The sequence below is a fragment of the Ambystoma mexicanum genome, chromosome 6p (assembly GCF_040938575.1).
Source record: "Ambystoma mexicanum isolate Mex_15411 chromosome 6p, UKY_AmexF1_1, whole genome shotgun sequence".
Classification (NCBI taxonomy): domain Eukaryota; kingdom Metazoa; phylum Chordata; class Amphibia; order Caudata; family Ambystomatidae; genus Ambystoma; species Ambystoma mexicanum.
This window is the reverse complement of record NC_090935.1, coordinates 1,466,090,806-1,466,113,347: the sequence shown is the minus strand read 5'-3', so window position 1 is coordinate 1,466,113,347 and position 22,542 is coordinate 1,466,090,806.

Sequence of the window (22,542 nt, the reverse complement as noted above, 5' to 3'; positions counted from 1 at the left end):
AGCAGAACTGTGCAGAACCAATCTCTTAGTTAAAATAATCTAATCCAAACTATTTTAATCTAACCAGAACTGCCTCCTAGAAGTTGTCGCTTGTTATTTTGTAAAGCTGCAAAGCTGTCACCTGTCATTTTCTAGCTGCAAGCTGTAACCTGTCGCTTTGAACTTTTAAAATTTCAAATCCGAAAAACAACCTTCACAAAGTTGTTCATAACTCTGTAACCGTTTGGGCTAGGAACTTGGTTTAACTTTCCTCTGAAAGCTTAGAATCTTTCCAACAAGCCTATTACCGACTTCCTACTCCTTATACTTTCTCTGCAATCACGATTCACGCATTCGCGAATTTTGCCGCGATTTGCGATTTGGCCCGATTTCTTTACTTGTAAAAAGATAGCTGTTTTTGCCTGAACTGCTAAATTTCGTTTGCCTCTTAAGAACCATCCCTGAATCATTGCTAGAGTGAGCCTGGACTAATATTAACTAGATACCACTCACCCTGAACCTCCTGAAGGGAATTAAAAGCATTTTCAGCATATTTCTCACTGCATTGTCACCATATTCAAAGCATTTTACCTGTGTTTCAAAACTCCTATTTGTTGTATAAGCTGCTGAGGGGGAATTGAACTGAATTCTATTTGATTGCATTTCTAAGAACTGTGTGCTCTCCTCTTCATTTCCTTACATTGCATAAGGGGGGGAGTGGATTGCCAGAGAAAAGTGATTACATTGTTTTGTTGAAATCATATTGAGTATTTTCTGTATTGCATTTTCATTCAACATTGCATCCATCTGAAACTAGATAAAGCATTCTCTACCACCTTATTCTTCTGTTCCTATTCCCAAGCGTTCTACCTCATCCTTTATACTACTCCTGGGTAATCAAATCAGTTTATTAGTAGAACATTACTCATTGTTGTTAACTGCTCATGTTCTGAAGTGTGATATTAATTATTAATTTATTATAAAGTGTGATATATATATATATTGTTTACATTCTCAAATAAACCGTTTAAACTTGCAAAACAGAACTACTTCTTGGCTCAGTGGGGTCAGGGGGGTTCCAAGAGAGGGGTGTTATATAGGGGTAGTCATCCAGAACTCATGAACTGGACATAACGATATATCAATAAGGGTTTCCATTCAGTATCCCAGACTAGGCATTGACTTAGCTGTAGTGCTGGATTGAATCCTCTTACAAAGTGGGGGCTCGAGCTGGACGTTTGGGTTAGATCTATCACTTGTGCAGATTAATACAGTGTGCCAGCTGACCAGATACACATATCCGGTCGGATCACCACGCTGTGTTACGCTGTAAAGCACTCCTCAAAGGAACGCTCTAAGGAAAAGGTCTGTTTTGCAAAAATAAAATACAAACTTCTGTAAGTCAGGAAGGAACTCAAATTCCAGAATGACGACCTTAGTAGATATGAAAATAGCCAGAGAGCACTTCTTACATAAGCTATTTGTGAGAGGTGAGTGGACTCATCAGGACCAGACGGTCTGGTTGCAGGCAATCGCACCCCAGATCACTGAAACAGGGTCAGATATATGAAGAGACCAGGGTCCCTTACATGTCGCCCTGAGTGAACTATATATGTCCCCTAAGGCCAAGGATGAGCACAACAAGATTGCCAGGGTAGCGGCATATTTATATTTACATATGGGAGCCATGCAGGACAAATGTGCTGAAGGCCAAGATCTGGCGAGTAGGCAACTGCTGGCATTACAGAAGGCCCAATCTGATCTGGACTCTTCTGAGCAGAGGCTGCAGAGGAGCCAGGAGTCAGAAAATGATAGTGGGCAGTATATCATTAAAATAAAAGAGGACATGGATATACTGCAACAGGAAAAGGCTGACCAGGATACCAGAATTCTGGCCTTGCAGAAGGAACGCCAAGACAGTTGTGACTCCCTACTGCAGAGCCAGAAAAAGCTGGAGCAACAGATCAATTTCAACAGGGCATGCACAGAGCAGGTAGCCACCCTGCAAATCCAACTAGACAGAGAGAAAGAGGAGAGCAATAAACTGATCCTGAAAGACCTGGATACCCAGGCAGAGTTTGATCAGGAGCGCCAGAAAGCTGGTGCCTTCCAAAGGCAAAGGGACGACCTGACGGTACAGATGCAGACTCTTAGTCAGGAAAGGGACACCTTAGGCCAGGAAGTCTGCCACTTAAAAAGAAAAATGGAAGAAAATCACCTGGCCCACCAGGGACTGGGTGACCTCCAAAAAGAACACCAGGACTTGCTAGAGCACACCAGGAGGGTGGAGGAGGCTCTGGCAAGACAGGAGCAGGCCAGTAGGGATGGGACTCAGGAGGTAACCCTCCTGCAGCAAAGACTGGCCCAGTGCTCCAGGACCAATCAGGAAACGCAGAGAGAGAATGAGGCTCTCTGCCAGCACAATGATAGGCTCCAACAACAGGTAGCAATGGAGGAGAGACTGATAGAGTCTAGTAAGGCCTTAACTGAGGAACTGAAGGCGCAGGCTCTTGCATTGCAACAGGGAGCAGGGGCGGATAGAGACCAGGTTCGCTGGGAAAGGGTAACTCCTGAGCATAACCTCAGGAGCCCTAGTACCAGAGGCCTGTATCTCTCTCAGTCCCTGGACTCTGCCACTCCCATGTCCCCTGGCGCACATGAGCACCGGGCCACAGGGATGGCAGATTACTATTCAGCCAGAAGCATGGGGCTCATAGGCCAGTACCTCCCAGGAATGGATGGGCGGGCATCCGGGTATGGGCACCCAAGCACAGTGCAATTTAGTGGGGAACCCCAGGAGAATAGGCCCATTAAGGGCATCCTGAAAACTTCTGCCCAGTTAGGTCAGTGAGGGGGGTACCCATCAAATCCTGGCAGCAAGGAGGAATCTGAAGACTCCTCTGAACGGCGCAGGACACAGGAGACCAGGTCCCCACATTCTGCCAGCCAATCCCAGGCTCGCAGAATCCGGGAAAACCTGGAAGATCAGACAGGGACCTCTGGGAGCAGTGCCTCTGAGTCAGAGGATGAATGGACCAGGGTTACTCGACCCAAAAAGGCAAATAAGGCAAAAAAGGCCTTGCTTAAGGACCCATTGAAGCAAATAAAGGCAATAAGGAGTGTCATCACGCCTTATCACAAGAACGCCAAGTATTCTGTTTGGGAACACTTGGAGCTTTACGAGCAAATGATGGAGACTTTCCATTTGAAGGACAGCCAAAGCTGTATTCAATATGTAAAGTGGACCTTCTCACCAGAATACTCCAGTTTCTTTGCGGGGCTGGAGGACCAAAATCATTTAAGATGGTCCACCTATAAGGCGGCCATCTTGAAACATTTTTCTGTTCACAGAAATCCTCAAGAGGCTCGCAAGGCAGCCTACAATTTGCAATGTGGGGAGGATCAGGCCCCACAAGAATTCGTGCAAGAACTGAAACGTGCCTTTGCGCAGACCACCAGAAGGGTGCGCACAGACAGCAGAGAATTTGTCAATACATTTTTCCATGCCTTGCCCAAATATATAATGACCCAGCTCATGAGAGATTTTCATGAGAAAAGGTCTTTAGACTGGGTCAATGAACAGGCTACCCGGATCTATGAGGTGCAGAAACCCATAGAAAATAAAAGCAATATCCAGAAAAATCCCAAAACCAACAGCACCCCTGTTGCTGCCAAGGTGGCAGAGGTAAAGGTCACCCCCATTTTGGATTTGGAGATGGGGGGGGCCTAAAAACCTACCTGCACCTAATAATTCACAGCCCAGAAGGCCCTCGGGCCAGTCACAGACAGGGAGTCGAGGAGGTAGTCCCACAAATGGGGTCCCCCGCTCCCCTGACTATGTAAGTCCCCGCTATAAGGGAAACCGACCAATCCTGGGTTATGTATGCACTCCTCCAGCCCAAGGGGGGGGATCCGGCCAAGCACCTAACCCAGGGAACTTCCCTCCCAACTTCCCACAGGAGGGCAGAAATTCTCCAAATCCTGGGCAGAACTTTTTCCCCAGGTATCCGCCCAATTTCCAGCCCCAAAATCATCCATCCTTCTTTCCCCAATTCCCTGAGCCCAGACAACCTAATCCGGGAGAGGGGAGGCCAAGGGTGGAGGGGTACCAAAATCTTCCCAACCAGGGGTACTACCAGAGAAGGGATAGCTACCCTTCCCGGGATCAGCCCAGGGGAGAAAATAGAGCCCCGTATCAGCCTGAGCGGGTTTCCCAGTTAGCGCGCCAGGTCCAAAATATGGCACGGGATCTGGGTCACATACTGAGGGCTCAACAGAACCCTCAGATGAGCATGCCACCACAGAATGCCCCAAACTCTGGACCTGGTGCTCCAGAACAATGACGGGGGCAGCACCCCGATAACACACCGGTTCCCAAGGAGGAGGCACAAGGGGAAGGGGGGGGTAAGGCCTTGGAGGAAGCTTCCTTCCCAACTTGTAAACAGCTCCTAGAAAACCAGGAACCGGAAACAAAATCTCCTACCCCTGAAAGCCTGCCTCCCAAGGAGCAGAGGGGGGGTAGGAGAAACAAAGGGCCCAAACAGACCCACTTTGTGGAGGAGGTACAGGTCTTCCAATTTGAGGGAGAGGGATCCTCAGAGGATCCTGGGGAAAGGACCTTCTCCTTCAGAGATGGGGAAACTCCTCCCAAGGAAAAATGGGTCCCAAGGGTTTCCAATCCAGACTGGGGAGATATGGAGACTGAGCTACCGCCGCCCATCATCTCATCCCAGAACCCACAATACTGAAATCCCCTGGTTCAAGCCCATCCTGGTGACTGCCTCCAAGAAGGGGGGGGGCAGCCCAGAACCAGAACCAGGGGAACCCACAATGGCTCTGATCTCCAGTTGCCAACTTTTTCTTTCAGATTCCCAAGGCTCTCCACAGAATTCTGCCAAAATCTCTTCTCTAGCAATGTCCAAAACAAGAAAGTTAGCCCACCAGTTGTCCAAAAATGTGCATTATCTGTGCCCCCTTGAGGAGAAGGAGGGAAGATACTATGCCCCGGTACAAGTACAGGGGCAGGGTATAATTTTGGCACTCGTGGACACTGGATCCCAAGCTACCCTTCTGTCCAAAAGGTCCTTTGATGAACTAAATGCCAGAAGGGGGGAGAATTACCGTATTCCTCTCACCTCTCTTCCTGGACAACTGCAGAACTTTGACGGGAAGGAAATTCCCGTTGAGGGGACTGCAGACTTGGACATTAAAATTTGGCGACACAAGTTGAAACACCCGGTCATAGTAGTGACTCCAGAGGGCACCCCTTGTTTACTAGGGAATGACCTCCTGAGAAGGTTGTCACCTCTAATAGATTGTGTAAACAAGGTCCTCTGGACCCAGACTAGCCGACCAATAAAATTAAAACAGAGTGTCAACCATGTTAGTTTAAACGGCACCTGCCACATGGTTGAACAAAAATCTGACCAAGTAGAATTTCACTTCCAGAACAACCAGATTCCAGGCATGACAGTAATAGCAGTAGGACAACAGACTGGTGATGGGGGGGTCCTCTCTATTTCTGAAAATCAACCTTCCTTCCAGTTTAAGGTGGTATTCCGCACTGGAAGGAAACACCCTGAAATTCTTTACTAATCCACAATCAGAAACTCCCACTCCTATAGTCCAGAAAGATGTGAAATCAGCTCAGAGCCTGGCTGATATTCAGCAAATTGGAGAGCAGTTGTTCATCCCTGTTCAGTTAAATGATGGGAAGGACTCTGTTCTCGCTCGAGTGTGTGTGAACAACGGTAAGAGCTTCATCAGCGAAGCCATGTTCCGCCAACTCCCAAAAGATCCAGCCATTCCCACATTCAAACTGATAGACAAATGGGAAATGGACCTGGAAGCACCTAATTCCAAACATCTCCTGCCAAGCAAGTGTATGCTCAAAATCTCCATTGGCAATAAGAGCATAGTCCATAATTGTTGGGTCGTGCGAGACGTTACTGCCGCCTTTTACTTAGGCAGTGACATTCTCAATCACTTTGCCATTAGTTTGGACCTAATAAACTTCAAAGCTTGGTCCCGATTAGCGGATGATCCCATGGGCTTTGATGATCCAGAAAAAGCATTTAGGACAGCTCAATTGCTACCTTATGCATTTGAAATTCAGATCAAAGAGGAAGTCACCATCCCAGAAAGGACCCGACAATTCTCCCTGGAAGTGAAAGTTAAAAGAGGACAAAAATTGCAAAACCCTGATGCTTACATACATCTAAACGCTTCTCTCCAACAGCAAGAGTTGGGGGTAAACCCAACTCCATTAGTCAACATAGAACATGACACCATTCCAATAGAGGTGGATAACAGCGACTTAAAGAGTATTACTCTAGCCGCAGGCACCATTATTGGAATGGCGGTTGATGACCGACATTTTTCCATTGATCTAGGAAATTAACTGTTAGGACCAATCCCCAAGGACTGTTTTGACAGTGACAGTGAGGACAATACAACACCAGACAGGATGTTTACCCGGCATGGGGGAACTTCCTGGTGTACACTTCCTGCCCTTATGGTAAGGAGGATGCGACTTGTGACTTCAGAAGGGATGAGGTGATTTTCCAGGTTCATGAAGGCTGCCTTTCCCACTGGGGGCCTCCAGTCCGAATCAGCGCTCTGACCAGGGACTTCTCCACCCAGGTGGAGGAGGCCGCTGAAATAGCCAAACCAGAAGCCTTTCCAGGCTTCAGGCAGATGGTGGAAGAGAGAGTCAACCTACCTGATGCCTGTGTGACTCTGCAACAAAAGCAAAAGTTGAAACAAGTTTTCTTGGATTTCCAAGATCTCTTTGCGGTAGACTCATATGACTGTGGTCGCACCGACATCCACACAACAACAATCCCCACGGACCCTGGCATGACTCCAGTGTTTGTGAAGCAATATCGTTTGCCTCTCGCATCCATGGAGTCCCTTACTGAAATAATTAAGAACCTTGAGTCCCGGGGAATAATTCGTCCAATACACAGCACCTTCAATAATCCGGTGCTGGGAATACTGAAGCCAAGTGGCCAGTGGAGACTCTGCGCCGACCTCAGGGAGCTCAACAAACTGGTCCATACTTCCCGATGGCCTCTGCCCTACATTGACCAAGGGCTGGCCCAGATCCAGGGGTCACAGGTATTCACTGCAATAGACCTGACCAATGGATACGACTGTGCCTGTCAGTAGGGAGGACCAATACAAGCTGGCTTTTACCTTTGGGGGCCAGCAGTACACATGCACCCGGACTCCCTTCGGATACCTCAACTCCGGCAATGAATTCAACATTTTCCTACATAAGGCCATGCCCGACCTGGGTGCGAGGGGTAACCTGGCTTATGTAGATGATGTCCTCATCAAAAGCTCATCTGTGGAGGAACACATAGTAGAGATCCGTTATGTTCTGACCCAGTTGAGGGCCGCCAGAGCAAAACTTTCCTTTCAGAAAGCACAGTGGTGTAGAACCCGTGTTAATTTCTTGGGGCATGAGATTACTCCTCAGGGTTTCTGTCCCCAGGAAAAGAAAGTGGAAGCACTTCAGAAACTGAAAGACCCCACAACTCTGCGGGAACTAAGGAGCCTCCTTGGACTGACTAATTACAGCAGAAAGTTCATTGAAGGCTACGCAGAGATCACTAGACCCCTGATTCATCTCTTGAAGGGGGGGTCAAGTGGGAATGGGGTCCAGAACAATCCGAGGTGGTAAGACAACTCAAAAGAAGCCTCTCACAAGCGCCTTGCCTAGCTTACCCTGTCAGAAACAAGGAGTTCTTCCTGGAGACGGAGTTCTCTAATACGTGCTTGACAGCAGTATTATACCAAAAGCATGACAAGGTCAATAAAGTAATCTCCTATGCGAGCAAAACTTTATCCTCTGTGGAGGAAAAATTCAATGATTGTGAGAAGGCACTCCTGGCAACGGTGTGGGCATTGAAGAATTACCACCCGTTTATCCAGGGGGAACACATCATAGTGGAGACTCCACACCAGCCTCTGCAATATCTCCAAAGTGACAGAATCCGGGCCGGGAATGTGAGTAATTCCCGAATTACTTCCTGGATTCTGTCAATGCAAGGCTTTCCTGTGGAGGTCAGATATGGCCAAAACAAGAAGAGTCCCCTTGCGCAAGGTCTGGCTGACTTGCATGATTGTGCCAGAGAAAACTGTCTCGAGGACGAAAGTCTAAAAATCAAGGACAACACGGAGGCATACCTTAATACCCCACACAAGGTCTTTGAAGAGGACAAGTGTGAGGGAATGCCCACTGTCTATGTGGATGGATGCTCTTACCATGTTGACAACGACGGGGAGAAAGAACTGGTGGCTGGCGTAGGGAATGCATGGGTGAAGGAGTTTCCAGAACCCTCCGCTGGATCCAAAATTGGTCCCCGAAGTAGACAGGTGGCAGAATTGATGGCTGTGCATCAAGCCATCCTCACTGCTGTCCAACATCAACTCCGCAAACTGGTCATAATCACAGATTCTGATTATGTACGGAACGGGTTCGTGGAGCACCTAGTTAATTGGAAAACGAGAGGCATGTTATGTGCTAACAACAAACCCTTGAAACATGGGAAGTTGATCCAAAACATTGATGATCTGGTCACCTCGAATGAGATGACCATCTATTGGAAAAAGATCAAGGGTCATTCCAAAGTAGAGGGACCAGACAAAACTGGAAATGACTTAGCTGATCAGCTGGCCAAAACCGGGGCCATCCAAGGGGATCTAATTGAAATAGAGTCCCTGTTGGGGGTAATCCAGGGCACTGCTATCACTAGGTCCCAGACAAATGCTCACAATGATCTTTCAACTGCCCAATGGAGAAAGGAGACCCCTGATGCTGATTTGATTACAGCTCAGAAGGGGGATCCAATTATTGGTAAGTTTTCCCAACACCTTGAGGACCCTGAGAACTTTCCCCTGACGGATACCGATTACATTGGGAAAGAGGACCTAAGAGTGTTGATGAAATGTCCAAAAATGTTCCGAATCCAAGACGGCTTGCTGGTAAGGAAATCCAAAGCTGGCCACGATCAGTGGGTGGTTCCTACCTCATTCCGAAGCCTGATGTTAAGACACGTCCATGATGCGGCCACCGCCGGTCATAGGGGGTTTCACACAACACTGGAAATCTTAAGAGAGGTTGCCTACTGGCCACACATGGGCCAGGACCTCAACCAATATTTGAAGGGTTGTCTTGTGTGTGCACAATTTCAGCCAACATCCCTCACACACCGGGCACCTCCCAAAAGAGGGGAATGACACTCCCATGGTCAGATTTACAAATCGACTTTGTAGGCCCTGTGATTCGCTCCGCTAGGGGGAATAAGTACATGTTGACTGTGACATGCTTGTTTACCAAGTGGGTGGAATGTCTCCCAGCCCCAAACTGCAAGGCAGAAACGGCAGCTGCCTTGATGATTAACCACATCTTTTCCCGTTTTGGTCTACCTCAAAGTATTGAGTCAGACAGAGGTAGCCACTTCACCAGTGAAGTAATGACAAAGATGTGGGAGATACTGGGGGGTCAAAAGAAAGCTACATATTGCTTACAGGCCAGCTTCTTCTGGGGCAGTAGAGCGATATAACCGAACCACTGTGAGCATATTAAAAAAGTTTGTGGCAGATTCTGGGCCAAGTTGGGATATCCGATTACTTCTGGTCCTAATGGCCATCAGATCTACCCCTTCATCTGCAACCAAAATGTCACCATTTGAGTTGATGACTGGACGCAAGATGGTGCTTCCTCAGCATTTGCTCTACAGAACCCAAGAGCAAACGTTGATAAATGCCTCCACAACTCATGAGTATGTGGAGAATTTAAGGAAAACACCTTCAACATGCTTTTGCCTATGCTCAGCGGAATCTAGAAAGATCAGCCGAGAGTATGAAGACCCACTATGACCTGAAAACTTCCAGGAAGGAATATCAGGTGGGGGACCCGGTCTATCTATACAATTTCCAAAGGAACCAGGCCAAACAGCGAAAATGTTTGCCTACTTGGAAGGGACCCTTTGAAATTATAGACAAGATCTCCCCTGTGGCCTACAAGATCCGCATCCCCAAAGGCGGTTTGGCAGAGGGGGAAGACAAGTGGGTGCATATAAATCAGCTAAAGTGTTGCCATCCCAGGCACACTCTGCAGCAACTGGAGAAGTCCTCTGCAATACCAGAGGGGGCCGCTCCAGAGTAATTCAGTTCCAAACTTAAAATATCCTACGTATACCCTATCAAATTCTGTGTTTCTCAAGTTTATGTGTTCCTGTCTCTTAATTTAAAAAAAATGTGCATGTTCATATCTGTTGAGTTCTAAAATATATATGCCACCCCAATATATCAATGGTGGGGGAGAAATGTCCATGAATAGGTATTGCCGCTTTTCCTTTGTCGTCCTAGGAGAAAGAAAACCTGGAGACTGGCCTAGGAGGACGATCCAGAGACCGGGAGCAGAGGCCCAAGGGGCCCGGGGTACCGCCCAATATTCCCATCAGGACCGGCGAGGAGAACCGATCGATCAATACCGGATGGAGGAAAAGATGCTGAACTGTGCCATTTGCAGAATTGGAAGAAGATTATGCGGACATACCAGTGCGTGGGCCATCACCTTTTGTGCACCCGACTCCCCATCGACTCAAATTCAAAGTGCAGTCGCGTGGGGGGGCCTTGTTGGGTGTCCTGACCCACGTTTGAGCTATCATGCTGCAACATTTGGTGCTGTGGGCTTAGAAAATCCAAGATGGCCAAAAAGCCCACATGTGCGCCAAATTCCAGGAGAACCACACAGTTTGTGCACACTAAAATGGTTGCCTAACTTGCCACCCACCAGTGCGAGCAGGATGGGCCGGGGTGCCATGAGTGAAATGTGTGCCAAAGGAAAAACCGCACTTTAAAATCACCTTTTGTTTCTCTGAATGCCAGCTCAAAATGCCTATTTTCAAACATTGCAACACATCCAAAAATCTCACTGAACACCAGCGGACATCTGGCAGAATGAAGTATGTGTGCATACTAAATCTGGGAAGATGAAGAGCCCAAATCAATGTTCATAACAAAACTGGCTGAGATATGCATGTCAGCAGCCTAATTGAAACTGGATTAAAACCACCAAAATCGAAATGTTTAAATTAACTGAGTGACCTACTTTTGATTGTCACATAGTTCGTAACTGTTAAAATGTCATAGTTTTGAACTTAGAATCAGCATTCTAGCTGCATGTGTAAAAATTGTTAGTTTTATTTTAATGCAGAAAACTGGGTAACTAGAAGTGACATTAGCTGGGGCCTGGCTTAAAGAACTGGATTCTGCCTGACAACTTCCCCCCAATTGGAGTGAAACTGGATCCACAGCAGTTCTCAGGCCTGGCTGCATTCTGAGGGGAGGTTACCCCTCTCTGATTGAATTACCAAGGGACTGCTAGAGACTAAACAAAGGACCCAGGTAGAGGGTTTATTGGGGGGAGGTAATAAATGGCTTCCTCTTGAACAATGGGCCTTCCAGGACTCAGGCAGATGGTTTATTGGGGGGACCGTAAAACAGCTTCCTCTTGGCAGAAGCTGGGAGGGGCAGGGTCTCTGAGCTTGGCAGAAACTGGATAAACTGGTTTCTATACCATGTGACCTGAAAAGACACACCCCTGTTGGCCAGAATATGATTCTAAGAAAGATGTATAACTCACGGTGTGGACTTGTCAAAATTATTTAAATGATACCATAATTCTTGTGATTTTTCGGGGCACGTTTTAAGACGCGTTGGGAATTTGTGTGATGTTCTGGGGCAAAACCCCGCTATTTATTGACACCACAGACTCTGTGTTTAAGCTAGAGACATGGGAATTTACTGGAGTATGTATGGACAGGCCGTGTATATGTGTATAATTTTTAATGAAAAACCAATGTTGCAAAACCAGTTAAAAAACGCAAAATGTTGCCAGTTCTGAATGCGAGCTCTTAGAAACATCAGAGTTTGAACAGAGTATACCTCATGTGATCCGTGATGGGTGCATGTAATTTCAAACCACTGTGTATCTATGAAATATGCCTTTAGGTCAAATATAGATTTGTGCGTAATTTGACAGGGGAGTGTCCTTTCTGCAAGCCATTAAATGACATAATTCTGACACACAATCCTGTTCTCCAGTGAGAACGCAAAGAATTCTCCAACCTATCAGAACTCTGAAGGGGTTGGGCCTAGAAAGCTAGCCTCTCCACCCACTTTCAAAACACATAAAAAGAGGCTGCTGGGACAGGTAGAGACATTCAATTCCATTTGCTGCGGAGCATGCTGACCGACGACTTCACATCCAGAGATCCTACACTTAGACTTCCAAGCTAAACAGAGACTACAGAACTTTGAACCAAGAAGGCCCACTGCAAGCAAAAGTATTTGTCAGCAGGCCCAAAAATCATTTGCAGACTATTCACAGCCATACCCAGGTGTTGATTCTGGCCTGAAACCCTGTGTCAGAAAGATCCAGAAGCAGTGCTGTACCCAGAGAAAGCAGAGCAGTATCCAGAACCAGAGGCCAGAGATCCAGGGTGACCCAGACCGCTGTTAGCAGAACCAGAGAGCTGACCCAGATCACTGTGAAGTGCCGAGACCAGAACCGGAGTCCAGTCCAAAACCTGACCAGATCCGTGGCGAGGCCTATTTCAAAAATATGTTGTGAGTACCTAGCAGAACTGTGCAGAACCAATCTCTTAGTTAAAATAATCTTCCTACTCCTTATACTTTCTCTGCAATCATGATTCACGCATTCGCGAATTTTGCCGCGATTTGCGATTTGGCCCGATTTCTTTACTTGTAAAAAGATTGCTGTTTTTGCCTGAACTGCTAAATTTCGGTTGCCTCTTAAGAACCATCCCTGAATCATTGCTAGAGTGAGCCTGGACTAATATTAACTAGATACCACTCACCCTGAACCTCCTGAAGGGAATTAAAAGCATTTTCAGCATATTTCTCACTGCATTGTCACCATATTCAAAGCATTTTACCTGTGTTTCAAAACTCCTATTTGTTGTATAAGCTGCTGAGGGGGAATTGAACTGAATTCTATTTGATTGCATTTCTAAGAACTGTGTGCTCTCCTCTTCATTTCCTTACATTGCATAAGGGGGGGGGGTGGATTGCCAGAGAAAAAGTGATTACATTCTTTTGTTGAAATCATATTGAGTATTTTCTGTATTGCATTTTCATTCAACATTGCATCCATCTGAAACTAGATAAAGCATTCTCTACCACCTTATTCTTCTGTTCCTATTCCCAAGCGTGCTACCTCATCCTTTATACTACTCCTGGGTAATCAAATCAGTTTATTAGTAGAACATTACCCATTGTTGTTAACTGCTCATGTTCTGAAGTGTGATATTAATTATTAATTTATTATAAAGTCTGATATATATATATTGTTTACATTCTCAAATAAACCGTTTAAACTTGCAAAACAGAACTACTTCTTGGCTCAGTGGGGTCAGGGGGGTTCCAAGAGAGGGGTGTTATATAGGGGTAGTCATCCAGAACTCATGAACTGGACATAAAGATATATCAATAAGGGTTTCCATTCAGTATCCCTGTCAAAACTACCCAAATCCTTCCTCCCTTCCTCCTCACCTTTGCCTTCGTGGGCGTCTTCCTGTAGAGTAGCCCTTCTTCTCCTGCGTGTTTCCTTAGGCTCTTTAGTCTTCTTTTTCTCGTGTAAATAAGGTCGGTCTCCACTGGAAGCCACGCTGTTGGGGAGAGAATCCCCCAGAGAGCGAGGCTCCGCAGGGAGACCGTCCTCCAACAGGGAAAAAAGCCTCCCGGCAAAAACCCTGTGCTGAATTGCTGGATTTCTGGATTGCCGGCTTGCTGGTTTGCGGGATTGCTGGCTTGCTGGTTTGCGGGATTGCTGGCTTGCTGGTTTGCGGGATTGCTGGCTTGCTGGTTTGCGGGATTGCTGGATTGCGGGATTTGGAAGGAGATCTACTTCCCTCTTTGTGAAGTGCCTGGGTTCCGGACGAGAAGCCTCGAGGAATCAGACGCACTCCTTTGCCGACAACGAGGTAGCAGCCGGGGGATATAACCAACGGAATAGTCAGGGGAGGCAAGAAGGTAAGAAGCGAGGAAGCTGGAGCTGAAGAGGAAGTTCCGATACACGGGGTGTACGGACGAAGGAGAGCGGAACAGGAGAAAAACAGGTAAGAACAAGGTAGTTGAAAGTAATGAAGACAGAGCAGCAACCGAAGGGACGGTCGCGGGAGAGAAAGTCAGAAGCAAATAACGCGGAGCGTTAGCTCACAGAATGAAAATACACTAGCGTTGGCAGCACGGAGAAAGAACCGAAGGTGCAACGCGAAGAACGCCAGCACCGTCTCCAGTATAAGGAGTGGGCGGCCATCTTGAAAAAGCACTAGACCGCGCACTGCGGAACGTTGCAAGAACGTAACGACCCATTCAATGGCGTCTCCATGAATGCCACAATTTCCATTGGGGAAGCATGACAGTATGCCTCCTTCTCACCGGGGGGCCTCCCGGTTTCCCTGGGTGGAGACGATGAAACTTCCGAACTAGCATGGGAGCATGTATATGATGGTGGGGTTCCCAAGTGCGTTCTTCAATAGAGTAACCCTTCCAATGGACCAAGTATTGGAGCTCTCCCTTGAAGTAACGGGAATCCACTAGATAAGAGACCTCATACTCCTCAGGTTCACTGGGCTTGTTATATGTGAGTCGGGTGGTTCTTCTTCGGTAAGGATCTGGACGGTATTCCTTGAGCAATGAGGAATGGAACACCGGATGAACTCGACGTAGTTGAGTGGGAAGTTCTAACTGGAAAGCCACTGGGTTGATCCTTTTCTTGATCTTGTAGGGTCCGATATATTTTGGCGCGAATTTCCCAGAGTGAACCCACCGGGGTAGAAACTTTGTAGCCAACCATACCTTGGACCCTTCTCTCCAGGGTGGATTAGGAAGTCTTTTCTTGTCAGCCCATCTCTTGTACTCCTTGCGGCTAGCCGATAATGTATTACCGGCGAGCTGATGGGTTTCCTTAAGTGATTGAACTAAAAATTCAATAGAGGGCAATCTTGAAGGTTCAGGTAGTCCTACCGACATATGGCGAGGGTGATATCCATATGTACAAAAAAACGGACTCATTCTGATGGCCGTGTGGCGGGTATTATTGTATGCAAATTCTGCAGATGGGAGATAGAGATTCCAATCTTCCTGTCGCTGGCTACAGAAACAACGTAGGTACTGTTCCATAGTTTGATTCAATCGCTCAGTCTGTCCATTGCTCTGGGGGTGAAAGCCGGATGAAAGGGCCCTCTGAATACCCAACTGTTTACATAACGAGGTCCAGAAAAGCGAGGTAAACTGGGAGCCCCTGTCGGACACCACTGTCTGAGGAAGGCCATGAAGTTTTACAATGTCTCTAAAAAAGACTCTGGCTGTTTCCGGAGCCGAAGGTATTCCTTTTAAGGATGTGAAATGAGCCAATTTGCTGAGAGAATCCACCGTAACCATGATGGCAGTCTTCCCTTGGGAGGACGGAAGATCGACCACAAAATCGATCGAAATATGAGTCCACGGTTGAGATGGTATTGGTTCTTGTTGAAGTAGACCAAGCGGGCGAGACGTTTGGTGTTTACTGATGGCGCAAATAGGGCAAGTAGCGACATACGTCTTGACATCGCTATTGCAATTGGGCCACCAGAAATATCGCGAAACCAGATCCTGGGTAGCTTTCTGGCCCTTGTGCCCTGCCAATGGAGTGTCATGACACCAGGACAAAACAAGAGTCTGCAGTTCCTTGTCGGGAAGATGTAAAGCTTGTTTTCTGAAGTATAATCCAGATCTTTCTTGTAACTGCGCTCCTAATGCCTGGGAAGGTTTATTGTGGGTGAGACTGTCTCTGGTAGCATTGAGAAAGGTATTGGCAATGATCCGAAAAGAATTGTTCGACAGTATTCTTTCAGATCTCCTCGTTGATTCAACCTCCATACCTTGGCTTCGGGATAAAGCATCAGCCAGAACGTTTTCTTTTCCCGGGATGTAAGAAATAGTGAAATCGAATTGGGAGAAAAAATATGCCCATCTGGCATGCCTAGCATTTCTGCATTCCATTTGTTGGAGTATCTTCAGGTTTCTGTGGTCTGTACGAACAGTAAATTGATGAACAGCTCCTTGTAACAGGTGCCGCCACTCTTCACAGGCTAATTTGATAGCCAACAGTTCCCGTTCTATCACTGAGTAGTTCCGTTCACTGGGGGTAAGAGTGCGTGATAGATAAGCCACTGGATGTTCTTTGTCGTCTGTATGCCTTTGTAGCAGTACTGCACCTATCGCTCCGTCAGAAGCGTCAGCCTCTATTATGAAAGGATGTGCTTGGTTCGGTTGTATTAATATGGGAGCAGACGTAAAGGCTTGCTTCAATGACAAGAATGCCTGATCAGCTCCGGGAGACCAGTTGAATGCCACTCCCTTCTTCAGTAGGGCTGTGATAGGAAGTACCATGTTGGAAAATCTCGAAATGAATTGCCTGTAAAAGTTGGCTAACCCCAAGAACCGCTGAATGTCCTTGACGTTCTTGGGTGTAGGCCATTGTAAGATGGCTTTTATCTTCCCGGGATCCATACGTATTCCTTCCTTAGTCAAGATAAAGCCAAGATAGGACACTGAAGAGGAGTCAAAAATACACTTCTCTGGTTTCACAAATAATTGGTTCTGCAGGAGTCTTTGAAGCACCTCCCTTACATGATGGTGATGTTCTTTGGGCGAGTTCGAATACACCAATATGTCATCCAAGTATACCACTACAGTGGAGAAGAGAAGATCCGAAAATAACTTGTCAATAAAACGCTGAAAAATGGCAGGAGCGTTTACTAACCCAAAAGGCATTACCTTATACTCAAAATGACCTAAGGGTGTCCGAAAAGCGATCTTCCACTCGTCACCAGCCCGGATCCTGAGTAAATGGTACGCTCCCCTCAGGTCCAGCTTTGTAAAAATGGTGGCTCCTTGTACTGCCTGTAAGACCTCCTTAATAAGAGGCATCGGATACCGGTCTTTGATTGTTACGTGGTTAAGACCACGATAGTCAATGCACGGTCTAAGTTCGGAGGTTCCTTTTTTGGAGATGAAAAACAATGAAGCTCCAGCTGGGGATTTCGATTCCTGAATGAGTCCATTATGAAGGTTACTGTCTAAGTATTCTTTGAGAGCCTGACGTTCCGGCAAAGATAGAGGAAACATCCGCCCAAAAGGGATTTCCATCGTAATTACCAAAAGGTAGAGGGAGAGGAGGCAGATCTCTCCTATGATCATCACGAGTATTAACTTGCTGACGTAAGATCTGGTTTTCGTTCTTAAGTGTCTGTACTTCTGCAGTCAAACTTTGTATAGCCCCTACTAGCTCTTGATATTGTTCAAGCGAAGCCATTGATACTTCCAGGCGTTGCACGCTGTCAAAACTACCCAAATCCTTCCTCCCTTCCTCCTCACCTTTGCCTTCGTGGGCGTCTTCCTGTAGAGTAGCCCTTCTTCTCCTGCGTGTTTCCTTAGGCTCTTTAGTCTTCTTTTTCTCGTGTAAATAAGGTCGGTCTCCACTGGAAGCCACGCTGTTGGGGAGAGAATCCCCCAGAGAGCGAGGCTCCGCAGGGAGACCGTCCTCCAACAGGGAAAAAAGCCTCCCGGCAAAAACCCTGTGCTGAATTGCTGGATTTCTGGATTGCCGGCTTGCTGGTTTGCGGGATTGCTGGCTTGCTGGTTTGCGGGATTGCTGGCTTGCTGGTTTGCGGGATTGCTGGCTTGCTGGTTTGCGGGATTGCTGGATTGCGGGATTTGGAAGGAGATCTACTTCCCTCTTTGTGAAGTGCCTGGGTTCCGGACGAGAAGCCTCGAGGAATCAGACGCACTCCTTTGCCGACAACGAGGTAGCAGCCGGGGGATATAACCAACGGAATAGTCAGGGGAGGCAAGAAGGTAAGAAGCGAGGAAGCTGGAGCTGAAGAGGAAGTTCCGATACACGGGGTGTACGGACGAAGGAGAGCGGAACAGGAGAAAAACAGGTAAGAACAAGGTAGTTGAAAGTAATGAAGACAGAGCAGCAACCGAAGGGACGGTCGCGGGAGAGAAAGTCAGAAGCAAATAACGCGGAGCGTTAGCTCACAGAATGAAAATACACTAGCGTTGGCAGCACGGAGAAAGAACCGAAGGTGCAACGCGAAGAACGCCAGCACCGTCTCCAGTATAAGGAGTGGGCGGCCATCTTGAAAAAGCACTAGACCGCGCACTGCGGAACGTTGCAAGAACGTAACGACCCATTCAATGGCGTCTCCATGAATGCCACAATTTCCATTGGGGAAGCATGACAATCCCAGACTAGACATTGACTTATTCAGGATCGTCGGGAGTGTCTACAGGAGGGGGTGTGACTGGCCCTTGTCTCTGGAATCTGTCATGCATGTGAGCCTTCAAATGTGAGACATGGAATACATTATGGATTCGAGACCAGGATGAAGGTAATTGTATTCGGTATGCCACATTTCCGATAGCCTTGAGTACATGAAAAGGACCAAAGTACTTGGGAGATAATTTGGAGGGTATCAATCTTTTTGGAAGGAATCAGGATGATAACCATACGAGGTCTCCCTGATGATAAGTTGGTTCTTGAGATTGTTTCTTGTCCGCTTGTATTTTGGTTCTTTGTCTGGTATCTTTCAGTGTAGTAAGGGCTAGTTTATGACTGGCTTGGATGTTAGCAACCAGTGCATCAACTGTTGGGGAACTTGTTGGTCTGGGTGATGCAGTAGGAAATACAGAAGGATGGAAACCATAGGTACAGTAGAAAGGAGTAATCTTTATGGCTGAGTGCAGAGAATTATTGTAGGCAAATTCAGCGTACGGTAGCAATGTGTTCCAGTTGTCTTTAGCCGCAGAGATAAAACACCTGAGGTATTGTTCCAAAGATTGATTCAGTCTTTCGGTCTGTCCATTAGCTAGTGGATGATAACCTTATGTAAGGTCTCGTTGGATTCCTAGTGAATGGCATAAATTCTTCCAAAATGCAGAGATGTATTGTGGCCCTCTGTCAGAGAGAATACCTTTAGGTAACCCATGCAGACGGAAAATAGTCTGTTGGAAACAAGATGCCATTTGGGCAGCAGTTGGAAGTTTTGTCATGGGAATGAAATGTGCCATTTTTGTCAAGGAATCTATGGTTACCATAATAGTGGTGTTTAGATTAGAAGGAGCGATCAGTAGAAATCCTTTCCCAAGGTTGGTTGGGTAATGTAGGTTGTACCAGCTTCCCAACAGGTAGCTTGCTTGGCGTCTTTTCCTGGAGACATACTGTATAGGATGAAACATTTTACATCTCCTAGTAGTAATGGCCACCAGAAATGATGACTGACCAATTCATGAGTGTTAGCATACCTCGGTGACCAGCTGTTTTATGATCGTGGCACATGTGCAGTACCTCTTTCCTAAGAGAAGTAGAAGGTACATATAATTTTGAATTGTGGTAATACAATCCTTGTTCTTCCTGGAGTTGACAATTTTGAATGTCGGTATCATATATTCCTTGCATTTGTCTCCGGACATCCTGAAGGAAAGTGGAGATAACAAAAATAAAGGTGGCTTGAGGTAATATTTTCTCAGAGATTTGACCTTCTTGTTGGAGACTGCGTGATAACGCATCAGCTAGCTGATTGTACGTTCCTGGAATAAGTGTGAGAACAAAGTCGTAAGAAGAAAAAAAATAAGCACATCTGGCTTGTCGGCTGTTTGGACACTCAAAATTCTGGAGGACCTTCAAGCTTCTGTGATCATTTCTGATGGTGATGGGATATTTGGCACCAATCAGAAGATGTCTCCACTCTTGACAGGCTTTCTTGATAGCTAACAATTCTTTCTCTAGAACTGTGTAGTTCTGTTCTGAAGGAGTGTCTTTGACATATAGGCAATCAGATGTTCTATGCCTGTTAGGGAAGTCTGTTTGAGTACTCCTCCGATAGCAGATTGTGAGGCATCTGTTTCTAAAATGAATGGTTTGGTCTGATCAGGTAATCTTAAAATGGGAGCCGTGGAGAAGGCCGTTTTGAGCGTCTCAAAGGCTTGTTGTGCGTCGGTAGACCAAAAAAATCTTTTACCTTTTTGTAACAAGGTGGTCAAGGGCTTGATAACTTGAGAAAAATTTGGGATAAATTTCCGATAAAAGTTTGAAAATCTCACAAATCTTTGTATGTCCTTTACCCCTTGAGGTGCTTTCCATTGTAGGATAGCTTGCACTTTTCTAGGGTCAATTGCTGCTCCTTCTGCAGAGAGGATGAATCCCAAATATGGAATACTGGTTTGTTGAAAGGAACACTTCTCTAGCTCGGCAAATAGATAATGGTTTTGCAGACGGTGTAGGACTTCTGTTACATGTTTGATGTGTTCTTGCTGTTACTTGGAAAAAATCTGGTTATCGTCTAAATAGACAATTAAAGAGTGGAGTAGCAAATCTGAGAATTTGTGATCCACAAACCTCTGAAAAATTGAAGGGGCATTGGCTAAACCGAAAGGCATCACGCGATTTTCGTAGTGCCCAAAGGGCGTGCGGAAGGCGGTTTTCCATTCACCACCGCTCCTGATCCGGACTAAATGATACGCTCCTCTTAAGTCCAGTTTAGTTAAAATGGAAGCGCCTCTTACGGCTTTGAGGATGTCCTGGATAAGAGGTAAAGGGTATCTGTCTTTGTAGGTAACTTTGTTTAGCCCCCCATAATCAATACGGGGCCTGAGCTCTTTGCAATCCTTTTTTAGTATAAAAAACAAGGATGCCCCAGCTGGACTTTTAGATTCAGTTATGAGCCCGTGATGCAAGTTTGTTTGCAGGTACAATCGTAATGCTTCTTTTTCCAGACCTGATAAAGTATACATCCGTCCAAAGGGAATCTGAGCATCAGGTAGTATATCGATAGTGCAGTCATCCCTTCTGTGGGGAGGCAATTCTTTGAATTCCTCATTGGAGAAGACTGTATGGTATTTTTGATAGCATTCAGGTAATAGATTTATGTTCAAAACTGCTCGAGAAGAAATAGAAGAATTTTCATGGCATGTTGTGGTGTGTACTCCTGTTGCACCTTGCCGTAGGCATGAGGAAATACAGAATTCTGATCCCAAAAACAATGTTCTAGCCTTCCAATTGATAAAAGGATTATGTTTAGTAAGCCATGGAATTCCCAGAATGATAGGGTAATGTGCGGCTTTTATTAGATCAAAAGTGACCTCTTCTTCATGAGTAGAAATCTTCATAGTAAGGACCGAAGTGTTATTCTTGATGGGTCCTGAAGATAATGGAGTCCCATCTACTCCTTCTACCGGTACAGCATTGGTCTTAGATATGTGAGGTATCTTGTTTTTATAAGCCCAATCTGTGTCCATAAAAAGACTTGCAGCACCACAATCCACCAGAGCTGGAATTCTTTTGATTGTAATGTCCTGGAATTGGAGTGTTATCGGTAATACCACCATCTCAGGTGAATTGGCAATGCAATCTAGGGAACTCTTCACAATGGACCCGTTCATGGTTCCCTTCATGAACGGGTGGAGGTGTTTCCCGAGCGCCGGGGAGGGACCAGGTTACAGTCTTTTAGTACATGCTTGTCTGATCCACAATACATGCATAACCCCAAGGAACGTCTCCTATTCCTTTCTTCCGGGGTAAGGGGCCCTCGGGTTATACCTATTTGCATAGGTTCATCCTCCGTTGTACGGGATGTCTTGATTCCTTCGTTCTTTGAAGTTGCTGGAATTATCCTTGCACGTCCTTTCCTTTTTTCTAGATTTCTTTCCTGAATTCTGTAGTCCATTTGTAGGACGCGAGTAATAATTTCAGCAAGATTGTGCGGACGAGGTACTCTAGACAGTTCGTCCTTCAAGTCGTCATTCACATTCCTTCGAAATATGGTAAGGAGGGCGTCATCCGACCAGGCCGTTTCCGTTGCCAATTGCTTGAATTGCGTGATGAAGGCCAGTAGTTCCATCAAGTCTAGAATGTTTCTTGGGCAGTAACCACTAATTCTCTGCGGCCAAACATAGCCTGTAAGCTATTCATGAAGCCGGTGAGGGAGTCCAAGAGTTGATTATTTGTGGTTACTAGTGGGGTGGCCCACGCCAGCGCGCTTCCAGATAGGTTAGATATCATAAAGCTAACCTTGGATCGGTCTGTAGGGAAGAAGGCCGTTTTTAGGATGAATTGCACTGTGCAGGAGTCTATGAATTCTTTTATTCTTTTTGGGTTTCCTTCATATTTCCCCATAGGTAAAGGTCCTGGAGGTAATTCAGTCCTAGAGTTACCCATTTGTCGGAGCATGGTGTTTTAATTTCGCAATATTTGTACCTCGGTATTAAGATTTTGGACCGCAGCCACCAGTTCATGGATTTGTTGATCCATGCTAATTTGATTCTTTTTTGGGCGTTGCCATCTCTTATAATCAAAGTCAATGAAGAGTACTCACAAGTCTTTTGGCTCTTAAAGTTCGGAATAGAAGAATGAAGGGATGTCCCCCCAGGTGTCCAGAGGCCAGAAAACTGGGCTCTGTGCGACCCAGGGGGCCACCC